The sequence below is a fragment of the Leptodactylus fuscus genome, chromosome 6 (genome assembly GCF_031893055.1).
Source record: "Leptodactylus fuscus isolate aLepFus1 chromosome 6, aLepFus1.hap2, whole genome shotgun sequence".
NCBI lineage: Eukaryota > Metazoa > Chordata > Amphibia > Anura > Leptodactylidae > Leptodactylus > Leptodactylus fuscus.
In genome coordinates, this window is record NC_134270.1 from 80,283,227 (window position 1) to 80,306,984 (window position 23,758).

At 44.1% G+C, this 23,758-nt stretch overlaps 1 protein-coding gene and 1 pseudogene across 2 annotated transcripts in view; both read right to left on the bottom strand.

Moving 5' to 3' along the window:
- The window catches only part of LOC142210018 (piRNA biogenesis protein EXD1-like), a 40,740-nt pseudogene extending 28,004 nt beyond the window's left edge, over positions 1-12,736 (bottom strand).
- LOC142210854 (galactoside alpha-(1,2)-fucosyltransferase 2-like) overlaps positions 1-23,758 on the bottom strand; it is a 102,289-nt gene that overhangs the window by 69,487 nt on the left and 9,044 nt on the right. Inside the window, exons 2-3 of one of the 2 annotated variants that reach the window (XR_012717002.1) lie at positions 16,450-16,549; positions 15,760-16,317 (exon numbers count right to left, since the gene is read on the bottom strand). The exons of the other annotated variant lie outside the window; for it this stretch is intronic. The gene's annotated coding sequence lies outside the window, so the exon portion shown is untranslated. Of the gene's footprint in view, positions 1-15,759; positions 16,318-16,449; positions 16,550-23,758 lie in introns of those variants that run through there. 2 annotated transcript variants of the gene reach the window in all.

Sequence of the window (23,758 nt, forward strand, 5' to 3'; positions counted from 1 at the left end):
CATGTCCCCCATCTCTGCCCCCAGATTCATGTCCCCACATCTCTGCCCCCAGATTCATGTCCCCTCCATCTCTGCCCCCAGATTCATGTCCCCTCCATCTCTGCCCCCAGATTCATGTCCCCTCCATCTCTGCCCCCAGATTCATGTCCCCTCAATCTCTGCCCCCAGATTCATGTCCCTCCATCTCTGCCCCCAGATTCATATCCCTCCATCTCTGCCCCCAGGTTCATGTCTCCACATCTCTGCCCCCAGATTCATGTCCCCTCCATCTCTGCCCCCAGATTCATGTCTCCACATCTCTGCCCCCAGATTCATGTCCCCACATCTCTGCCCCCAGATTCATGTCCCCACATCTCTGCCCCAGTGTCATGCCGTCCTCTCCTTCATCTGCCCCCAGTTTCACGTTCCACCTACTAAGGTACACTAGTACACATTACACTTACCTTCTCCTTCGCTCCCTCGCCACTCTCTGCGCGCCTCTCTCTCTTGCTGACACTGTTGTAGACGCGATGTGAGTTCATCACATCGCGTCTACACAGCCAGTAGGCAGCGTGCAGCGGCAAAGCAAGGAGCTGACCTGTGTCAGCTCCTTGCTTTAGCCACGTATGTGTTCAACTCAGATCTGCATCCTCTGGACGCAGATCTGAGTTGAAATCGGGACATACCTCCTTCCAACCGGGACCGCGGGACATGTCACCGGAATCGTGAATGTCCCGCGGAAATCGGAACGGTTGGGAGGTATGCTTAAGGGTACTTCCATATGTTAATAAAGTCTGTCTATCTATCTATCTATCTATCTACAGTCCTATGAAAAAGTTTGGGCACCCCTATTAATCTTAATCATTTTTAGTTCTAAATATTTTGGTGTTTGCAACAGCCATTTCAGTTTGATATATCTAATAACTGATGGACACAGTAATATTTCAGGATTGAAATGAGGTTTATTGTACTAACAGAAAATGCGCAATATGCATTAAACCAAAATTTGACCGGTGCAAAAATATGGGCACCTCAACAGAAAAGTGACATTAATATTTAGTAGATCCTCCTTTTGCAAAGATAACAGCCTCTAGTCGCTTCCTGTAGCTTTTAATCAGTTCCTGGATCCTGGATGAAGGTATTTTGGACCATTTCTTTCTACAAAACAATTCAAGTTCAGTTAAGTTTGATGGTCGCCGAGCATGGACAGCCCGCTCTCAAATGATCTGAAAACAAAGATTGTTCAACATAGTTGTTCAGGGGAAGGATACAAAACGTTGTCTCAGAGATTTAACCTGTCAGTTTCCACTGTGAGGAACATAGTAAGGAAATGGAAGACCACAGGGACAGTTCTTGTTAAGCCCAGAAGTGGCAGGCCAAGAAAAATATCAGAAAGGCAGAGAAGAAGAATGGTGAGAACAGTCAAGGACAATCCACAGACACCTCCAAAGAGCTGCAGCATCATCTTGCTGCAGATGGTGTCACTGTGCATCGGTCAACTATACAGCGCACTTTGCACAAATAGAAGCTGTATGGGAGAGTGATGAGAAAGAAGCCGTTTCTGCACGTACGCCACAAATAGAGTTGCCTGAGGTATGAAAAAGCACATTTGGACAAGGCAGCTTCATTTTGGAAACAAAAATTGAGTTGTTTGGTTATAAAAAAAGGCGTTATGCATGGCGTCCAAAAAGAAACAGCATTCCAAGAAAAACACTTGCTACCCACTGTAAAATTTGGTGGAGGTTCCATCATGCTTTGGGGCTGTGTGGCCAATGCCGGCATCGGGAATCTTGTTAAAGTTGAGAGTCGCATGGATTCCACTCAGTATCAGCAGATTCTTGAGCATAATGTTCAAGAATCAGTGACGAAGTTGAAGTTACGCCGGGGATGGATATTTCAGCAAGACAATGATCCAAAACACCGCTCCAAATCCTCAGGCATTCATGCAGAGGAACAATTACAATGTTCTGGAATGGCCATCCCAGTCCCCAGACCTGAATATCATTGAACATCTGTGGGATGATTTGAAGCGGGCTGTCCATGCTCGGCAACCATCTAACTTAACTGAACTTGAATTGCTTGTCCAAAATACCTTTATCCAGGATTCAGGAACTGATTAAAAGCTACAGGAAGCGACTAGAGGCTGTTATCTTTGCAAAAGGAGGATCTACTAAATATTAATGTCACTTTTCTGTTGAGGTGCCCATACTTTTGCACCGGTCAAATTTTGGTTTAATGCATATTGCACATTTTCTGTTAGTACAATAAACCTCATTTCAATCCTGAAATATTACTGTGTCCATCAGTTATTAGATATATCAAACTGAAATGGCTGTTGCAAATACCAAAATATTTAGAACTAAAAATGATTAAGATTAATAGGGGTGCCCAAACTTTTTCATAGGACTGTATCTATATTTTTTAAATCATAGTATGTCTTCTGCAATGTCTCAATGAAAAGTGACAACTTTTTTGTCAAGGCAAATAGTGAGGCATTTTGTCAAGCAGGTCACTGGTTTGTGATAATAATGTGTAATATTATACCTGGAACCTGCTTGATGTTTTTACAAGGGCTGCTGTATAATTATTATATGAGAAATTATTTGCTTATCTGTGGTGGCCAATATCAGAAAGTATGTATGGCTATTTTCTTTTGCTCATCAGCTATTGTTGGTGTTTGTGTATTTAAAATGTGGCCTAAGATAATTCTTCTTTTTTCAATATAGCCCAAAGAAGCCAAAAAGTTGAGCCCCCCTGCATCCCTTAAATTTCAAAAATGTGTCAAATGTTTTAGCTAAAACTGGTCTGAATCAGTTCACTCATCTCTAGTCCTGCAACTGGAAGCCCCCAGGGAGAACACTCAGATAACTGAAAGAGTATCAGGGGATGGGGAGTTTTAAGTGTTTCTTGGAAGGTTCCAGTAGCTGTGCTTTGTCCTTCTACATTATGAAAGCCCCAACAGGTTCAGATACCAGAACTGGTTGTCCCACTGGCTGATCAAAGAGAGTATGTTCTGTAACTGGAGGCAGAGTGAGATTTTATTCACAAGTTGACTGACCTTGATGTTATCCTTATACCACAAGTAAAGAGCTATAGTGGAGAACTATAAATTGCAGAATTACTGTTATATTGAACTATTTGCTGTTATTGAAGTGGCACCTGCAAGAAATGGTTGGATCTGAGGCAGCGTGACTGCTGGAGTGACATATTTATACCATTAGAGTTGCAAAACAAGTATGTATTTGACCCTAGGAAAGCAGGGTGGCACAGAAAAGTCTAGGAAAGTTGGGTGTTTCATGTGGATCTGCACACAAATGATCTGTTAATAATGCTTAAATAGCAGGAGATGAAAGGGCTCTATAAGTTGTGTTAGCCCTTCCCACAATGCTCCCTGTTTGGGGATAGAAGGCTGTGTGCCAGAACAATATGTTGGTGGAGAAGCTGAATAGTAGGCCCAGGGTCTTAGGGCTAGTTCACACGTAAAAACTGCCTGACTTATTTTGGTCCTACAATAAAATGCTTCCTAATTAGGATGCTGTTTTTTGACCTTGCTGCGTTGTTTGGAGCGTTTTCTGGAGTAGTTTTTGGTAAAAACTGCTTCAGTAAACGCCAGGTGGTTTTCCCCTCCACTAAAGTGAATGGACTGTAAAAAAAAAAATGCTAGGTATTTTCAGTCACGGTTTTTTGCAAAACAACGCTAGGCGTTTTTCACCTCCCATTCACTTCTATTGCTTTCCTCAGGCGGAATCCGCCTGAAGAAAGTCATGCCGCTTCTTTTTTCTGCTAGCAGAAAAAAAAGCTAGCAGTCTCCATAGACCACCATTGTATGGAGGCAGATTTTGAGGTGAAATCTGCTGTTAAAATCTGCCTCATTGCCCTTGTGTGAACAGTGATGGATGGTGAATGCCTAGTCAGTATCCAGATGGTTGAGGGTTTGCTTTTGTGATGTGATGTACATGTTTGCTATGAAAAGAGAAGAATAAAGCTGTTTGCTAACAGTATTAAATTGAATCTATCTATCTATCCATCTTCGATCGAATACCTACTCGATCGAGTACTACTCGTTCATCTCTAATTTGCATACCAACAAAAATCGGGATTTCTACCGAACAGCGGCCCGGAGAAAACATCTAAAGGTAGGAGAAGAATAGCCTTTCTTAAGGCTATTCTGACGTGGTAGGCAGGAAAAATACAATTTTAATGATAGAATCCCTTTAATCTCACCCACACATTTCAGGGGGAAAAAACACAGCATGTTAATTTTAGCTGCATAATCACAAGCATTTTTCCTACTGTATATATTTAATAGTGGAAAAAAAATGTACAGAAAAGCACTGTGGAAAAAAAAGTGCAGCACATTATTATTTTTCCCTTTTCGTTTTTTAACAGCATTTCATACTGAGTTTTTTGGCAAGGATTTTGGCACTGAATCCATGTCAGAATCCATGTGGTAAAAAAGCCTCCCCATAGGGTTCTATGGGTTCCGCTAGCACTTTTTTCCAGCTAGCAGATTTTTTCCGCTAGTGGAAAAAAGCTTTCTTCAGGTGAATTCCACCTGCAAAAACCAACGCAGTCAATGGGAGGTGGAAAAGCCACATGGAATTGGTAAAAACTGCGTCGAAAAACCGCTAGCAGTTTTTTCAAGGTGCATACACTGTGCTGGAGGAAAAAAAAAATTCCTGAAGCAGATTTTTTTCTTCTCCAAAATCCTGAGGGTGCATTCACACGGAGGAAAATGGTGAGGAATTTGGTATGGAATTTCAGCGCTGAAAAAAAGCCTCCCAGTGACTTCAATGGGTTCCTTTTTTTTGCTAGCAGGCGTTGTACAGTACTTGCAAAGTGGATGGGATTCATGCGAATACCATGCTCACTTTGCGGAAAAAAATTGCAGCACAGACACGCTGTAATTTCCAAAACCGTTGCGGTTTTGAAAATCACAGCATGTGAATTATATCTACAGAAACGCCAGCAGCTTTCCCATAGATATAATTGTAATAGAAAGTCCGCAGATGAAAACTCTGTGAACTTTCTGTTCAAAGCGCTGCAGGAAGAACTGCAATGTGTTTACGCCGCATTTGTTCCTGCCGCGCTTTAGTGCGGCGTTTCCGGCCCGTGCGGCCTTAGCCTTAGGGTGCATTCACACTACGTAACGCCAGCGTGTATCACAGCCGTACACGCCGGCGCTACAGCAGGGCTGCCGAACACTTCCCATTCATTTCTATGGCAGCCGGCATGCGAGTGCTCCCCATAGAAATGAATGGGAAAAAGCAGTCCATTCATTTCTATGGGGAGCGCTCGCATGCCGGCTCCCATAGAGATGAATGGGAAGTGTTTGGCAGCCCTGCTGTAGCGCCGGCGTGTACGACTGTGATACACGCTGGCGTTATGTAGTGTGAATGCACCCTTAGACTGAGAATTAAAGCACTAAATGCTTAGTGGCATATCCGTATTACTGGCAAGGTGGTAAAATGCAAAATTTCATGGTCAGTAGTGAGATAAAACTTTCACAGGGGATGTGATGTTGACATAATGGAACTGTAAGGTGCACAGTTGATCATAGCAGCAATTGTTCATCCATCATGTAGGTTGCTCCTCCCCCACACCACTCCAAAAACAGTATGTTACACTCCAAATGCTGAACTACTGTTGCAAAGACTTCAATTGTATCCTCAATTCTTCCTGCTCTACCTATAGTTCATTGACTATTTTGGGGTTTAAAGTAATCTTCCAGTTCTCAATAAGTGCATTGTATGTAAATACAATACATGTCACTCTCCTTGTGCAATTCCTCTGATTCCTAGGGTGTGGTCAGGTCAGCACTCTGAACTTATCTAATGAATAGTTTAGCCAGAAGGCGATTGTCTTCTTATAGTATTTCATTCATTATGGACAATGACCTGACTCCTCCCCCACATTACACACAAACAGCTAGAACCTAACAGAATTTGTCTTCTCCCCATCCCTCTAACACAAGCCATAAAATGAAGTAGTAATTTAAAGTTACCCTAAAATAAAGTGTTACGAGAAGTAAAATCAGCTGTGAATGGAAGATGAAGGAATGGGACCCTTTTATTTTGTTTCAGCATTACATTCATTATTAAGCCTAAACCTCATAATACATCCAATTACATTTATCCACTTTTTTTTTTTTTTTTGCAAAGAAATACAGAGCACTGCCGTTGTGAATTTGGCAAGTGGCACTCTCTTTGTACTATAAAGGAAATGTTAATAAGGAAGGGGAAGAAGACGTAAATGCTTCATAGACTATGAAAACACTATTAAACAATAACTGCTAGATGCTTACCTTATGCACATGATATTCACCAAGATGTTTTTTAGAACTGAGCGAACAGTAAAATATTCGATAGTTATTATTTGTTTCGAATAGCAACTCAATTTTCGACTATTCGCTCGAATATCAAACCCCATTATAGTCTATGGGAGAAAATGCTTTGTTTCAGGGGAACCCATCATTCGACTCAGGAGGGTCACCAAGTCCACTATGACACCTCAGGAAATGATGCCAACACCTCTGAAATGCAACTGGGACAGCAGGGGAAGCATGCCTGGGGGCATCTAACAAGCCCAAGTCATTCTTTTACCCCACCATCACAGCCTATCAACTACACACTTTCCACACTCAAAAAAACCTCTATCAAAGTGGGAAAATACCTGGAGACCTTCTTTCTTCTCCAAATGGATGGACAGAAACCCAAATTTAAGCTAAAGAAACATTAACAACCACCCCTTTAAATCACGTTGCCCATGACAACCACAGATCGAATAGGCAATGGGAAATCTATCAGTACTTACCCTGAACTGTCATTGTGGATATGTGTGTGTGTGTGTTATGTGGTAAGACCTTCCAAAATTCACTTTTATGGCCCTTAACGAGCCAAATCTATACACAGAGTCCTTTGGAATGGAACAAAATTCATCAGCAGTGTTTTTGGCCCTTAGGGTGAGTTGTGCTTTGCACCAGCACTTGTCCCATAACATCAGGCAGGCCCTAAGTTCTGCGCTAAGTTGCACAAAGTTCCACTTGACCACCGCCACGTGGACAAGTGCATGCGGCCAGGGACACTGCATCTCAATAGCGCCACACTGGCTGAATGTAGTTGAGGCTGGGACCGAGTCGCAAACTGTGGCAGCCTGCCTTGTCTCCCCGCCCAATATTCCTGGCAGGAGTGCTGAAACACCACCCTCCTCCTCCTCCTCTAGCGTTGAATCGACCCCAGCTACTGGCATGGGGAGACGTCAGCAGGCCGTGCTGAAGCTCATCAGCTTGGGGGACAGACAGCACAGTGCCTCCAAGGTCAGGGATGCCATCCTGGATGAGATGGCAATGTTTTTTGCCCCGATGCACCTTGGCCCAGGTGCAGGTTGACATATGTGATAATGGCCGGAACCTGGTAGCAGATCTGGAACTTGCCAGACTCAAACATGGTCCAAACATGGCCCACGTTTTCAAATTATTGGTGCAATGGTTTTTAACAAATTAACCCCATTTACACAAGCTACTGGTTAAAGTGCGGCGCTTGTGCTCCCAATTTGGCAAGTCTACAGTACCTGGTGCTAGCCTCAATACACTCCAGCAACGCCTACATCTGCCTGAAGTATCGGCTGTTGTGTGAGGTTACCACATGCTGAAACCCTATATACCGTATGTTGAACAGGGTGTGTGAGCAGCAGAGACCTTTGATGGACTTCCATCTACAAAACCCAAGGGTTCATCAAAGTCAGCTCCCTCAGTTTCTGCACCATGAGTTTCCATGGGTGGCAGACTTATGTGAAATGCTATCCCATCCTTTCCACTGGACAAGAAACATTAGCATGCGCTCATCACAATTCCTGATATGGCAGCTGCGTTAAGCAGGGTGCAGGGTACAACGCAGACCAGGCCCGAGCACCAGGAAGAGGTGTTACAATGGCTAGCGGATAATGCTTCCAGCTGCTTTTCAAGCAGCCGGTCAGTCACTACCTGCAGTCGTGTTCATACCCTAGAGTCTGCCCCTTCTTCCTCCCAACATGACCAATCTTCCCAACAGAGTCATCCCACCCTTGCCCCCTTTTTAGGAAACCCGCACCATCCATTTGATATTCTTTCAAGGCCTATTCTCTTCTCTTTTGCTGCAAAACACAAATCTGCTGAAGTTCCTTTGGGAGCTCAGAGGAGGTGGCATCAGTGCTGAGAAATACATCTGATGCCCCTTGGCAATATGCATTAAGATAACCATCGACCAACGAAGTGTAGTCAGCTAGCATAGCATCGAGCATGGCTAAACGCAGAGAAAAAAGGTGTACCACTTCCAGAGATAGTAATTTCAGTGCTCCAGTTGGCACGGTGTACGGTGTAACGGGATTAGCTCAGGAATCGCTGTCTTGACCACTTTTTGGCACAAAATGAAAGTCCAATCCATCCAACTATGGTGTATCTGGCCGCAACCAGTTTTATTAGGGTTTTTCAGGCAAAACAAAACAGAAACAATACAAAATAAAATCCTAGCCGTCCGGCTTCTACCTTCAACAGCAGGTATCCTAACTATGAGAGCTGGGCCTTCTGCACAGCTCCCTAAACACAAAAACAGCAGTATTACTCACAACTTCATAAGTAGTTTCCCAGGAGCAGAGAGAGACATATATCTGGGGGCTGACTGCCCTTTCATACACATACTTCTGGATAGCAAGGATTTAACTCCACATATCCCAAAACCTGGAGTGGCTGAATGGAATAGAGACACCAATACTCCCTGCTCCAGCAGCCAGACCTTTACCAGGATTTTGGTAAGACCCACCAGCCAGGAGCGCAGCTATGCTCAGCTGCACCTAGATTGTGTATGACAGGAACCTGGGAGAAATGTATACTCCTTCTACCACTTTTCCCCTGGTCCTGTCACAACGGTCACACCAGATGTTCGGATTGTCCTTCATTAAAGTTTCCTTATACTTTAGGAAAGAAACTTGTGAGGGTGAAAGGTTGAGAGATATGACATCAAACAATCCTTAACTGTACTTGTGTGACTGTGAAGAATGCCAACAGTTGCCATTGAGAATAGGAAGACATGAGCGACCTAAGTATCAAATATATTGTTTAGTGTATCACACCGTATTGAGTGGAAGTGGCTCAACAGAGGGAGAGACAGTAAAAGGACCCGAAAAGAGATCCTGGGAGGGCGGAGAAATAATGGCTGCAGTTGTACTACATTTATATAGAAGTTTTCAGTGTTCTAGTACCAGTGTCCGGTGCTTGTACTGCTTGAGTTATTGGTTGAAATAATGTCACAGAAATAAATGAAAAATACAAGGGGTAGACCCTTAAAAATTGGATTGAGCTGATATAGCCTGACTGAATTTCTGTCTCTCCCACCTAAGTTTTGGGGTTACACACCGTGAAAAACTGAAAAGAGCAGACATAGCCTGACTGAATTTCTGGCTCTCCCACCTAGGATTTGGGGTTATACACTGTGAACAACTGGATTGAGCGGACATAGCCTGACTGAATTTCGGTGTCTCCCACCTAGCTTTTGGGGGTACACACCCTGGATATCTGGATTGAGCATACATAGCCTGACCTAATTACTCTGTATCCTTGTTTTGGGGTTGACCACCTGAAAAGCTGGTTTGGACGTATATAGCAAGAAGTAACTGCTGTGGATTCCTGCTATTTTGTTGTGGCCCTCCTAAATAAAAGCTGTTTGTCTGGTATATAGCAAGAAGTAACCCTGTTTTCCACCGTCCGTGGAAATCTGGACTCCTGTCCCTGCAGTGTATAGTTCTGAGAAGAGCTGTTGTTCTTTGGTTTTTCCCTGCCTATCTGAAGCTAATGCCTCTCTAGCCCTCAGCAGATATGTTTCTCTCCCTATCTCTGACCACAAAAATGGTGAATATGCCGGTGGCCATTCTTATAAATGGGAGGTCACATGTTTTCGGCAGTCAATAGGTTTTTTCAATTTTTTTAACTGCCTCTGTTGTTGTAGTTCCTGTCCCACCTCCCCTGAAGTTATTGGTGCAAAAAAAGCGCCAGGGAAGGTGGGAGGGGATACGAATTTTTACTGCATATGCGGACTGGTATTCGATTGGAATCGAATACCTCGAACGGCCTGATATTCGATCGAATAGCTACTCGATCGAATGGTGTTCGCTCATCTCTAATGTTTATACCTCAAGTAGATGACAATATTACAGATACATTATGTATATATCTGGTACACATTACATGATGCATTTCACCTTATAGCAGCCCTGTTGTGTAGCCTGGTGCATTTTAAAAGGGTTGTCCTATCACAGCAAGTTGCTCCCTATCCATATGCTCATGAGTAACTTGATGATCTGTTGTGTCCGACCACTGGGAAAGCCACTGATCATGATAACTGGGGGGGAGAAGTTGTGCCTTAATTCTTCTGCTCCATTCTTTTTAATCGGAACCTCTGTGTGACGTATCGCGCCGTTCCGCCCCAGCCTCCGGCCCCCAAGGCGCGAGGACTCCGGCCTCCACCTCAGCCACACGGCCGCAGTCGCTGGCCCACCTTTGCCATGGGCGGAACCCGCGATCGCCTTCTTAACTATACCGTCCGCTCCCACAAACCCAGAGAGAGGACCGGGCCTTATAGGATAATACGAGAAGAGCCTTCTAAAGTTTTAAAGTTTTATTAACCCAAGATGGTTGATACTAGGTCAACCAGAAATATATATATAAAGATATACCCTGGCGGTCACAAGCTTATACGGTTACAGAGAAGGTATGTTACAGTGCAGTGAGATAAAACAGATTAAAGAGATTAGAAACAGAAACAGTCCTTAGGCACCCGGCGATTCCGCAGCCAACTCATGGTACCCACAAGGCAGGAGATACAGTCCATTAAAGACTCTGGTGGAGGCACCCGTGGCACCCCCCCCCATAGCATATAGAAATAAAGAGAGTTTTTCCATACCGATGTAAAAAGTCCATAATCAGATGGGAGTTACATCAAATTCCTCATAATTCCATAAGTCCATTAGCGTTAAAGTAGTACCTGGCTCTCTTTCAAAGTCCCTCGGCCGCATGGCATTCTTTGTCTCTCAGCACATGGGCGCACATGGCCGCTTCTGCCCCGCCCTTCCCCCCAGCAAGGGGGGAGGGGGCCACACACAGAGCCAACTTGCTCACATGTGTCCAGATGTGTCAGAGCAGAAGAACAAGAACAAGAAGCTTCGCCCCAGGTCAATCTTATTTTTTATTTTTTTTTTAAATGTAGATTGTGAGCCCCACATAGAGCTCACAATGTACATTATTCCCTATCAGTATGTCTTTTTTGGAATATGGGATGGAAATCCATACAAACACAGGGAGAACATACAAACTCCTTGCAGATGGTTTTTTGCCCCTGGTGGGATTTGAACACCAGGACTCCAGCGCTGCAAGGCTGCAGTGCTAACCACTGAGCCACTGTGTGGTCCCTGTCAATCTTATATTGACCCTGGGCTCCACCCTGAAATGACATCATCAGGGCTTTCGGACCACCCTCAATCTTAGCAATCAAATAACTTTAAATGGTCATAATTCCTAATCACATGATCATACGGTGAAACAAGTGGCATGTCTTTGCTCGCAGTGAGTTCCCCAACACATTGACACCAAACATGATAACCCAATACCCTTTGAGTAACGAGAACTGGGCCTGGGCTCTTCCCAAGCCCGTAGGCTTCAAGTTTTTGGGTTAAAAACGTGCGTCTCACTACTACGCACCGGAAGAGCTAATTGTCATAATGATAACATCTTTCCCTGGCGCAATATCATAAAACCATAACTGTTTGAAGTTATCCAGGTAGTCAGGTTGTCTGCTCACATGTGTTAGAACTTTCAGAGCCAGGATGGCCCCCTGCTAAGAATCAAGGAAGTTAGCACAGATATGTTAATGGCATGCCTAGGGTGAGACAATGGCTTTTGATCTTGGCAACTGGCCACAGATAATTAGTTTTGGCCATTCCTCACTTGAGACAACACCAGAGAGAGGAGGGCTCAGCCCCCGCAGGGGTGGACGTGTCCGCAGACACAACAGCCCTCACCTCTGTCACAGGTATAAGCACAGCCTCATTAGCATTTTCACTGCACTCTGCTGGTGACAGCAGAAGGGGTGGCGCATAGCTAACCTACCCGCTCTGTGCAACAAACTACAGCTTTGCAATAGCATCATCAACATTAACATACGTTGCATGACAACAAGTCACGGTACTCAGTTGTGCACACATCAGGAGGGGTGGCGCATAGCTAACCTACCCGCTCTGTGCAACAAACTACATCATTACAATAGTATCATCAACATTAACATACATTGCATCACAATAAGTTGGGGTTACTTCCATCCCATAATGGGACTCCAGGGGCCCTAAGTCGGTCCCCAACAGTTTATCAGCAAGCAGGTGAGACCGCAGCCCCACCTCCCGCAGTCCTTTTCCTGCACCCCAGTCCAGAGGATCCCCAAATCCGTATGAACCCGGGTCACAGGTAATCCTGGATGGCATCCAGCCACCCTGTCACAGGCAAAGTCTTTCCAGGGATAATGTCCTCAGAGTCTATCACTTCTGGCCAAGCCAGTGGACAACTGGCCCCTGAGTCTCTTAGTCCCTGCTTGACTCTTACCCCTCCCCCTCACATGGCAAAATCTCACCCGCCTTGCAGAAAATAGATGATGGTGAGATCCAGCTTTGCCTCTCCTTCCAGCTTGGGGTCTTTGCAGTTTGGCTCCTCCCCCGGTCTCTGGCCTCCAGGTGGCCGCATGGCAATCTGCAAACTGTACAGCTTGGACTGTTGTTTGGCTCCTGGGCACACACAAACTGGGGAACATCCAAAAGGAAAACATGGAGAAACTGGTCTTTAATCACAAGATCCACAAGGTCCACAAACTTGGTAACAGTATCTCCAATCCATGGCTAGAAGGTAGTCCGTAAGTTGTCCGCAACAATGGCATAGCTGTCTGTGGCATCCAGCCGGATGCTGTGGAACTTTCTGCAGTACAACTCTGGAGTGAGGTTGTACTTCTTTGAGGAGGGTTGCCTTAATGATATTACAGTCCACATCAGCCTCAGATGGTAGGCCAACAAATACTTCCAAGGCATTGCCTTTTAACCCTGGAGTCAGATATTGTGCCCTCTCAGCTTGACGCTCTGCAGCTTAGTGCAACTCAAGGATCAACTGCATGTGAGCAGTAGTGTCACTAGGGCACAATTGTTACAGGCCCAGTGGCAAATGCAAGTCCACTCCTTTCAGAGACCTGGGCACATGGTCGTCTGTAGAACTTTCCTCAATATCTTGCACAGCTGCTTCTGTCTGCTCACCAGCCATCTGCTGGAAAGTCTCGCAGACTAGGAGATAGGATAGACAAAGAGAAAGTAGGAAAGAACACTGAATCACACTTTCACCGTATATACAGCTTGTCCTAGTACCGGGCTCAACTCATAGGCTTGTCGCAACAATCCCCAATGCTTGAGTTATAACGAACTCACAACACTGTTTATCCTATATCCCACCACGCTGCCACCACTGTGACGTATCGTGCCGTTCCGCCCCAGCCTCCGGCCCCCAGGGCACGAGGACTCCGGCCTCCACCTCAGCCACACAGCCGCAGCCGCTGGCCCACCCGGCCTTTGCCACGGGCAGAACCCGCGATCGCCTTCTTAACTATACCGTCCACTCCCACAAACCCAGAGAGAGGACCGGGCCTTATAGGATAATACGAGAAGAGCCTTCTAAAGTTTTAAAGTTTTATTAACCCAAGATGGTCGATACTAGGTCAACCAGAAATATATATAAAGATATACCCTGGCGGTCACAAGCTTATACGGTTACAGAGAAGGTATGTTACAGTGCAGTGAGATAAAACAGATTAAAGAGATTAGAAACAGAAACAGTCCTTAGGCACCCGGCGATTCCGCAGTCAACTCATGGTACCCACAAGGCAGGAGATACAGTCCATTAAAGACTCTGGTGGGGGCACCCGTGTCACCCCCCCCATAGCATATAGAAATAAAGAGAGTTTTTCCATACCGATGCAAAAAGTCCATAGTCCATAATCAGATGGGAGTTACATCAAATTCCTCATAATTCCATAAGTCCATTAGCGTTAAAGTAGTACCTGGCTCTCTTTCAAAGTCCCTCGGCCGAATGGCATTCTTTGTCTCTCAGCACATGGGCGCATATGGCCGCTTCTGCCCCGCCCTTCCCCCAGCAAGGGGGGAGGGGCCACACACAGAGCCAACTTGCTCACATGTGTCCAGATGTGTCAGAGCAGAAGAACAAGAACAAGAAGCTCCGCCCCAGGTCAATCTTATATTGACCCTGGGCTCCACCCTGAAATGACATCATAACTTGCCAACTTGTTGCGGTTGGACAACCATTTTAAGAGAGGAATTACAATAAATTCCTCAGATAGTTTGCACAAGATCACATGGAGAAGCATTACTGCTCAACAGCAACTTAACTACTGACTGCAGAAAATAGTGTGGAAAACAGTAAAAATAACTTTCACGTTGGTTTTGGAATTTTTACAGTATTTGTACAGCAACACTGTGTCAATTATTACCCCTTTAACACCTTACAATTGTTTGCTGTAGTCTGCACAGTTTTTTACGTCATGCCCTGAGTGAAGTAATTTTGCGCCTATTTACGCGCCTTTCTTTAAAAAAAAAGGTGCATATAATAAATCCAGTGAACACATGTTCCTCTAGCCAACCGCGTCTACTTTTCTCACCAAAATCACAAAGTGGCGGATAGGGAATTCTCATGTAGACAAAAGGCGCAAACAATTCATAAATCCAGTGTAAGGGTGCATTCACACTGAGTAAACGCTAGCTTATTCTGAACGTAAAACACGTTCAGAATAAGCGGCGTCTAAAGCAGCTCCATTCATTTCTATGGGAGCGGGGATACGAGCGCTCCCCATAGAAATGAATGGGCTGCTTCTTTCACTCTGTGCAGTCCCATTGAAGTGAATGGGGAGTGCCGGCGCGTACGCTCCGGCATGAGCAGAGCTTGCCGTATACGCCGGCACTCCCCATTCACTTCAATGGGACTGCACGGAGTGAAAGAAGCAGCCCATTCATTTCTATGGGGAGCGCTCGTATCCCCGCTCCCATAGAAATGAATGGAGCTGCTTTAGACGCCGCTTATTCTGAACGTGTTTTACGTTCAGAATAAGCTAGCGTTTACTCAGTGTGAATGCACCCTTACAGCGAAAAAGGCGCAAAAAAAGATGCAACTCACACCAATGCCAAGCACAAACACGTCGATAAATGTGCCCTAATGTGTCTATTCACATGGCTGTTTTTTTTCACTTACTATTTTTAACAGCTGTCAAAAAATTTGCATACTGATTCTCTGTTTTCAGACTTGCACCCAATAGAAATCAGTGGATCCATTTTTAAAACGGATTAGTGGGTTGGGTCAAAAAAGAGAAACCAATGAAGTGTATCCCTTTTTTCACTGACAGTTAGAAACTGATGCAAAATGGATAACACTCTATCAAAAACAGAAACATGGAATGGAAGCAAAATCAACGTCTACACATTCAGAAGTACTGTACAAGGAGAAAATGCACTGCGCCGTTTATTGTGCAATATCTCTCGACTACAGAAATATCACACATGTGGATGTAAACGGGCCCACCGGCCTTCATAGAATGTATTGACATTAGGACAGAAAAATGAAAAATTACATTTTGTTCGTGAAAAAAGCAAACTTTTTTTTTTCAATTTAAAAATTTTATTGAAAAATTTCTTTTACAAACAACAAACATGAGCCAGACTTAAAATACAATGTCAGAATGATGTCAAGGCAACAAAGTATGATCCATACATCATGAAATAGAAAGGAGAAAGCATAGAGGGGTATAGTCAGGTATGAATATGGACAATAGTAAAGGGGTCCTATGCCATCATAGCAAGATTTTCTGGGCTCTCTCCCTATATATTGCGCTTTAGTATATTTTTGACATCCAGAGAAGTCCCACATGCTAGTCTGATATTGGCAGTTGTACATTAAGATCTGCTTCTCATCTGAGAATGTATCCAGGTTTAGATTTCCCTGTTTCAGCCATGAGGAATACGCTGAAGGGAAAAAACTGGGTTGAGAGAGTAGAACATCTTAGAATACCTTTTTTCTGTAAATACTTGTAAAAGTCTTTAAGGGGTAAGCATTAAGTAGTAGAGAGATCCTCTAAGCATATATTACCTTCTTGCTTTAAGCGTTTGAAATGCGTGACTCCCAGGCCAATCCAATTGCGCAGTGAGAGTGAGGGCTGAAAAGCGAGAAAATATCGTAGTGGTAACACCATCAGAGGCTTGGTATCATCTTTCTTCGTACACCTAAGGAGGAAAGACCAGGCATATTTAGAAGCTAATATAGTTGCTAATGGGCAGCCCAGTGTGATAGGAGGCTGAGATAGGAGAGGCAGGAGAGCAATGAGTGGTGCACCAGCTGCTTCCCTTTCAACCCACCTTAGAGGTGAGGCGTCTTGCCACCAGTGGGTGAGGTGTGTCAGGAGAGTGGAATAATACTTCTTCATATCGAGACACCCATGCCGCATCTTTACGCAATCTAGTCATGGTGGAGAAACAAATTCTAGGTTTGTGTCCATTTAAATTTAGCAATTACCAATCTTGCAAATGGGTAAAGTAGGAGGCAGGCAAGGGATGACATTTGTTCTACAGTATGTACAGTATGATCAGTAGAATTAGCATCTTAACCACAGCTATACGACCTGCCCAGGACAGGGTTTGTGTATTAAATTTGTCTAGTAAGGTGGAGACTCTGGTGAGGAGAGGGATGTAAATAGATGAAAATTATGCTGAGCTAGGGCTAGTCAGGGAGATAAATAGATAGGGCAAAGGGCCATCCTGCCATTTAATGGGGAACTTGGAAGAGAGAAAGGCCCTGGTGTTGTTGTCTACTCCAAAATTCAGCACCTGGGATTTAGCAGCGTTTACCTTTTAGTAAGATGCCCATCCGTTACTGTCCATTCCCCATAGACTTTAATGTAAAAAAATAACGGCCATACGACGTTAGTCATGAAACTATGTTTTACGGGCACAAAAGTGAAGGATTTTTTGTCCGCGAGAAATAATAGACATGTGATGGATTTGGTGTAAAAGGACACTAACGGTCATTAACTGACACCAGATAAACTCAATGGAATTTTTAATGGCTTTGTGACGGTTCTGATATTGTCCGTTGTAACGAACAATAGCAACAGACTCATTAGTGTGAATGACCCCTAAGGTACCAGAAAAGCAGAATTCCCTAAGCGGTAACCCCATTTTGAAAACGTCACCCTTCAAAGAATTTATAATGGGGTGAATGAGTATTAGTATTCCAGACAGGAATGCACAGCGGATGGTGAAAAGTGAATACGTAAGCTGTGTGGAGTACAATGGGATCACCAAATTCCCTACTATATCCCAAGTAGCTTCTATAATTGGAGGTTGTCAGTCTTGGGGGGGGGGGGTCACTTCTGGTTTCTAATTTTCAGAGCATTTAAAGGAATTTCTCACTTTCAAACTGGTGATCTATCTCAAGGGTAAGATTGTTAGATTGATGGATAACCAACTCAGCATCACATCAATTGACTGTTTTGAGAAGGCTGCAGTGTTGCGATAAGCACTACATAGTTTTCATTGTTTACAATTCTTCTTAGTGCACTACTAGCGGTTATATGTGATATTGCTGTTCAGTCCCATTTACTTGAGTGTGATGAAGTTACAATGGTAGAAAAAGCAAAAGTATCCATGCCTTGTAAAAAACTGAAGGGAAGAATCACGTGGCCATTGAAATAGCATCTCAGTGTTGGTGTCATTTGAAATCCCACCAATCTATCCTTAAAGGCCATTGAATTTTAACAACTGGAAATTCCCCCTCTTACTGATGCCAAAATGCTTAATAAGGTACTTATTTTTTATATTTTCCATCAGACAGATATTTCCATGTCCATATACAGTATTTTCAATACCCCAGAACACACCACACACCTGCCAAAGCATTAGGCATACTTACCTGCACCCACGTATTCATGAGTGGAAATAGCTTTCCAGCGTCTTCTTGTCCGGTTCTATGTAGCCAATAAAAACGACTGAGGACACGGATGCTTCTACCCATAGCAACTAGTTCATGAAACCTTATCATTTTTTGTCTCATCTTTCCACCTAGTATTTACAGCCTTGTAACATGACTTGGGATATAAGCCAGACCAGAAAATCTCACCCAAAAGAGCAGGGTACTATTTGGCTATGTAAGATATGATGTGGGTTTGATTGGTAGTATTTCTCCCTATGGAGAACACAGTCTGAACATAGGAAGGCTTAAAGGGATTCTACCACTAAAACAACATTTTTTCTATTTACCACGGCGGAATAGCCTTAAGAAAGGCTATTCGTCTCCTACCTTGCTCAGTCACCTCCGGCTCGCTGTTTTTTAGAAATACTGTTTTTTACCAGTATGCAAATGAGTTCTCTCGCAGCAATGGAGACGGGCCCCAGCGCTCAAACGGCAATGGGGGCGTCCCCACTGCTGCCAAAGAACTCACATTCCCTTACGTCCTACCAGCAGCACAATATGGGGTATTTCTGCCCCTGTGTGCTGGTAGGACAGGTGGAATTTTTAATTAGCATAATTAATTGCAGGACAACACCCTATAAGGGTAAGTTCACACGATGTAACGTTGAGCGTGATCTGGCACGTATACACATGCAGATGACACGCTCAAAATGCTCCCATTCATTTCAATGGGAGTTAGGAGCGTTATTTTGCGCCCAAGATTTTGCGGCCGCAAAATAACGCGGTGTATACGCTCCTAACTCCCATTGAAATGAATGGGATCTTTTACGGCGTGCAAACTCTGACATTATACGTATACGTGCCAGATCACGCTCAACGTTACATCGTGTGAACTTACCCTAAGAGGGAAAAGAGATTGACTCCCCCTTGTGTTTTTTCTGTCCTGCGTGGTGGGACAGGTGGAGGGAGGCTCTTTTGTCGTCCCTTTTTTCCTAAAAGGATTTTGAGGGTTAACTACTTTTTAGTAGCTTTCTCCTCTTCAGCTGTTTATCTCATTTCCTCTGAAGGTTTACTCCTAAGGCTTACTTGTTTCTTTCTGCTGCACTCTGTGTCAGTGGCTGTTCTGGGCTGGGTGTGCCTGCCCTTGTCGGATCACAGCAACTGTGCAGCTTTTTGCCTTGCTGAGAGCTTATGCTTTGGAGGAAGTGATGTTGTCACTTCTGGCTCCAGAACCTTCCTTTTGCAGGTCCTTGTTCCCTGGGAACCCTTTTTTTCTGTTACACTTTTGTGGTCTTCTCCTGTACCACGGAATTGGGGTACCAGTGAGTCTTAAGGCCATTTTCATGTAGTGGTATTAGCCCCTTCCCAACATCCGCCGTAATAGTAACTTGATTTCTCATATCTCTAATCTTTAAGAAGACTCATTCTGAAAGACACTCAGTCATTCCATTAGTGGAGGAATTTCACGTGCTCAATAAGACGCACTCGTCTGATAAAGACACTTCAGGTATTTCCAGCAGGCCTCTCTTTCCTTAGGAAGGATAGAGAGGCTGCTGAAGTCCATCAGGTCATGGTACCATGATGTTGAAATGGGATAAAGCCTCTAGTTCCACCAATAGAGGGCCAAGGGCCTTCCAAGTGGATGTGACACTGAATAAAGCTATGACAGGGGAGTAGAGACAACCCAAAAAGGAAAGGAAAAAAGGAAAAAAAAATGGGTGCAGTTTGCTTGGCGGCAGACTATCTAAGCTAAGCTTCCGTACACTAAGTCAAGATTGCTGCCAAATCTATGGCCCTCTCTACACTAGACAGAAGGTCCACGGTCCAGCCGGTTTGGGCCCTGTTGACTACAGATGCATCCCTCATTGGTTGGGAAGCACATCTAGAGGTAATTCCTGTGTTAGAAGGCCATTATGGTTAAAGCCTTGTAGAGAGGACAATGCATCCAAGCATAACTTATACTCCTTATGCTTTAAGCTGGGTAAACATTTTAGCAGAGGTCTGGACGATAAGTGCCTTCTACAGTCTTATAGAGGAAAAACAGGACCTTCTGGCCAGGGCAGAAGTTATCAGCTGCCACCTTTTACAGCTGGCACCAATTTACACTCCAATATCAGAGGTGTGCTAGATATCAGTCCACAGGGGCTGAATGTAAGTTCCCCAAGGGAGAGGACAGAAGAAGCCCAGCTTTTGACGTCATCTTATTGCCTTGTTCATGCACTCAAGCAGGTTATACTGGAAAATTACAGTCTGAAATACCTGGTAAGGAGGCTTTTAAAAAAGTTCCCCCTCAGGAGAACGTTTGGGGTCTACTTTCCAGACTTTATGCTACCATATAATCTGTGATTATAGTCCTAATATCTAAGTCACTTATAAGGAAAAGCGTTTCCAAATGGAGAGCGTGAAGTTGGTCATATCTTTTCTGCAAAACGATGTTCTTGTCACTCTCGACCTAAAGGTATGTATACTTACATGTTCCATTTATCTTCCTCACAGAAGGTATATGAGAATTGCTGTATCAATTTCCAGCCACAGGAGGCATATCCAATTTGAGCTTCTGCCCTTCGGCATTTCCTCGGGGCTCCCCACACTTTTAGCAATCGTGGCTCCAGTAACAGCCATGCTCAGACTTCAAGGTCTGTTCATAGTGCCATATTTGGATGATTGGCTAATAAAAGCCTAGTCAGAAATAATCCTGCTCCAGCACCTGCAGACAACTGTGTCTTTTCTAAAGCATCTAGGCTAATAGCCGGGAGAAGTTAGAGGTGATGTCTTTCACAGAAGAAGTTTCTGACTCAGTCTACCTGGGAATTTCTTTACCTCCAACAAGGAAAGAGAAGATAATCAAAACACTTCAGTATCTTCTCAAGACACGTCGGGTGTTCATCAGAACAACTTTGAGAATCTTTGGCCTCATGTCAGCCGCAGTCATTGTAGTGCCTTGGACTTTATGGCATAACAGCAGCACAAGCTACCCCCCCCCCCCAAGGTAATATTGTTTTTTTTTTATAATTGACACAAGAGGGAGAAGATCTCTTATATGGTGTAATACTACCCTTATACCTCGTATACTGTGAACTGGAGGCTAAAACATTTGAACAATTTGACTTCAATTAGTTTAGTCTTGGCTCAAACTGAGTTCTATAAAACATCTTTACAAATGGAAGCTGGAATGAGTTATCAGATTACTATCTATTATCTCAAGACTATATTTGGCTGTCATCACACTTTCAACAGGTGGCTTCCAGAAGGGACATCTCCAGCTAACCACCAATACATTTAGAAAAGGAATCTTACAGAGAACTTTCTCTTATCATATCATTCATTATATCTTCAGTGTGGTGAGAAAAAGACAACTTTAATGCCCACAGAAAATATTTCTAAGCTAATTTACTATGACAATACACATAGCAGAGTCAAGTTTGTCAGATGCAGCTGTGTCATGTGACTAAATCCTTTCTATTAAAGTGGCATCAAGTTGCAAGAATCTCAGGTTGCACATGGTACCAATCTGCTGTATCATCCAGCCACTTAACCTATCACATGTGATACAGAGACCAAAAGAGATATGTTCCATAGCACTGGAAACAGGATACCCTGCCCCTGTCTGAAATTTGGTCCACCCATGAGGCACATACAGTATACACACAAGGAGCACTTTGCATACAGCAGATGCTGCAGTTAGTACCAAGCCAGGACCCATTACAGCAGACATCAGCAATTTTGTTCTAAGGTACAGTGGATTACATTTCCTTACACCCCTTACTCCATGGGGAGGAGTATCAGAGAAGGGAATTATGGGAAAGGCCTGCACAGAAAAGAGAGAGGATACCCACATGGGCTACAGAAAAAAATTTCTAGCAACTGGCAGAGGGCATATAGCTTGGCATTGGGTAACCGAGGATATAGAGAAAGTCCTGCCAGCCCACCAGCTCACTCTGAGGGAAGAAGCATCCTCCCTGCAGGAGCAGCACCTGTCCAGACTGACCAGACTCCCAGAAGGTACCCAGGGCTGCATCCAAGAAGACTCCTGCCTCATAGTCCATTAGGATCCTCTCATGTGAAAGGTGCAGCACCCAGTGATAACTCCAGGTTGGCCCCCGATTTCCTGCAAGAGTTAGTGAGTGGAACTTTACTGGAATTTGCTTTACTGCTGTTAGAAAGTTTCTGACAACTGTTGTAGAAAGTATCTGCTGAGTGTACAGTGTGCACCAACATTCCATGAATGTTCAAATTTTCTTACAATACTATGTCCCCATAGTGGCCCCGGCACACTACTATTCCCCACAGTGGCTCCCGCACACACAGTATTATGCCCCATAGTGGCCCCTGCACACAGTATTATATCCCATTATGGACTACGCATGTACAATTATTATACTCTGGGGTCTTTTTATAATTAGTATAATGATCGGAGACCCAGTGGGTGGATACAAACATAAAAACACAGTTACTTACCTATTCTGGGATCCAGCGCACTCCCCACTGATGTCAGTCATATTCAATGATGGAAGAGACATCACTTGATCCGGGTCGGCGTCGTGACGCATAATGACGCAAACCCGGCCCACATGAATCCTGGAACATCACCAAGTAGGCCGAAGCCTTCCAGAGCCTAGGAGAGATAAGTAAGATTGTTCTTTATGTTGTCTCACCTCTCCTAGCCCTCTGAAAAGACCCCCGGGTATAACGATAGTAGTGTTTGTGGGGTTCGCAGGCCCAAAGCCTCACTTGCTGATCCAGGTTCCTGCTCACAGCTGCCTCCGCCGATGGGGAAGCGCTAGTGCCTGTGAGAAAGAGCCAGGATTGGTAAGCAAATAGGGCCCATTACCTGCTGGAATCATTCCAGCAGGTAATGGACTATTTTTAAAAAACAAAACAAAAAAAACCCCAGCATCCCGGGCCCTGTGGCAGCTGCTACCACTGATACCCCGGTAGTTACACCCCTGCGTAATGCTCTCTCGAGCCCTGCAATAAGTGCTATCATACTAGCAGGGACACCTTCTGTAGCACAAGGACTGCCTGCATTAGAAAAAGTTTTGACTGCAAATAACTTTTTTTGCATTTGGGGTTACATACAGTCAAGTCATAACTGGAGGTAACTCCTTTTATAAAGCAATGAGTGCTTAAATCAGTGTGATGGAAACGCTCATTGCAGGACCAGAGAACGAACAGTACTTGACCATCACTCGACTGTAAATAACTCCAGAAGCACAATTAACTCTGTAGCAGAAGTAGTCCATGCACAAACTGTCGAATCTCAGGTCAACTTGCGTCAAAAACAAAGGGTTATTAAAGTTCATTAGTCAATGGACTCTAGTAACACCTACTAGCTGGGTACTGCAGTCACTGATTGGTTCACTTCCCGAGAGAGGTGTGTATAACTTTATTGTTTTTTAATATGTTGTAGAAAATTAGGACGTAGCTAAACAAAATCAAAATTTCAAAAATTCTGCAAACACACTAAACCACTAGCCACAAAACCAGTCTGGCTAGTTGGACAACCTGGGTATTACAAATACTAAGGTAGCCATAATTATAACACAACTGTTTTATCTGATGTCAACTTCCCAGAGTACATCCCCTAGAGAAGTACATTCACAATAAGTAATTATAATGGTAATTATATCTCAGGGAATTCTAACTATATTAGGCCCTAGAGTGGCTGGACATCTGAGTTGAATATACACAGTAGCTGTGGGATACAGCACTACAGGTCTGAATGATCTAAAGCTGAGAATTCTTGCATCATAGAGG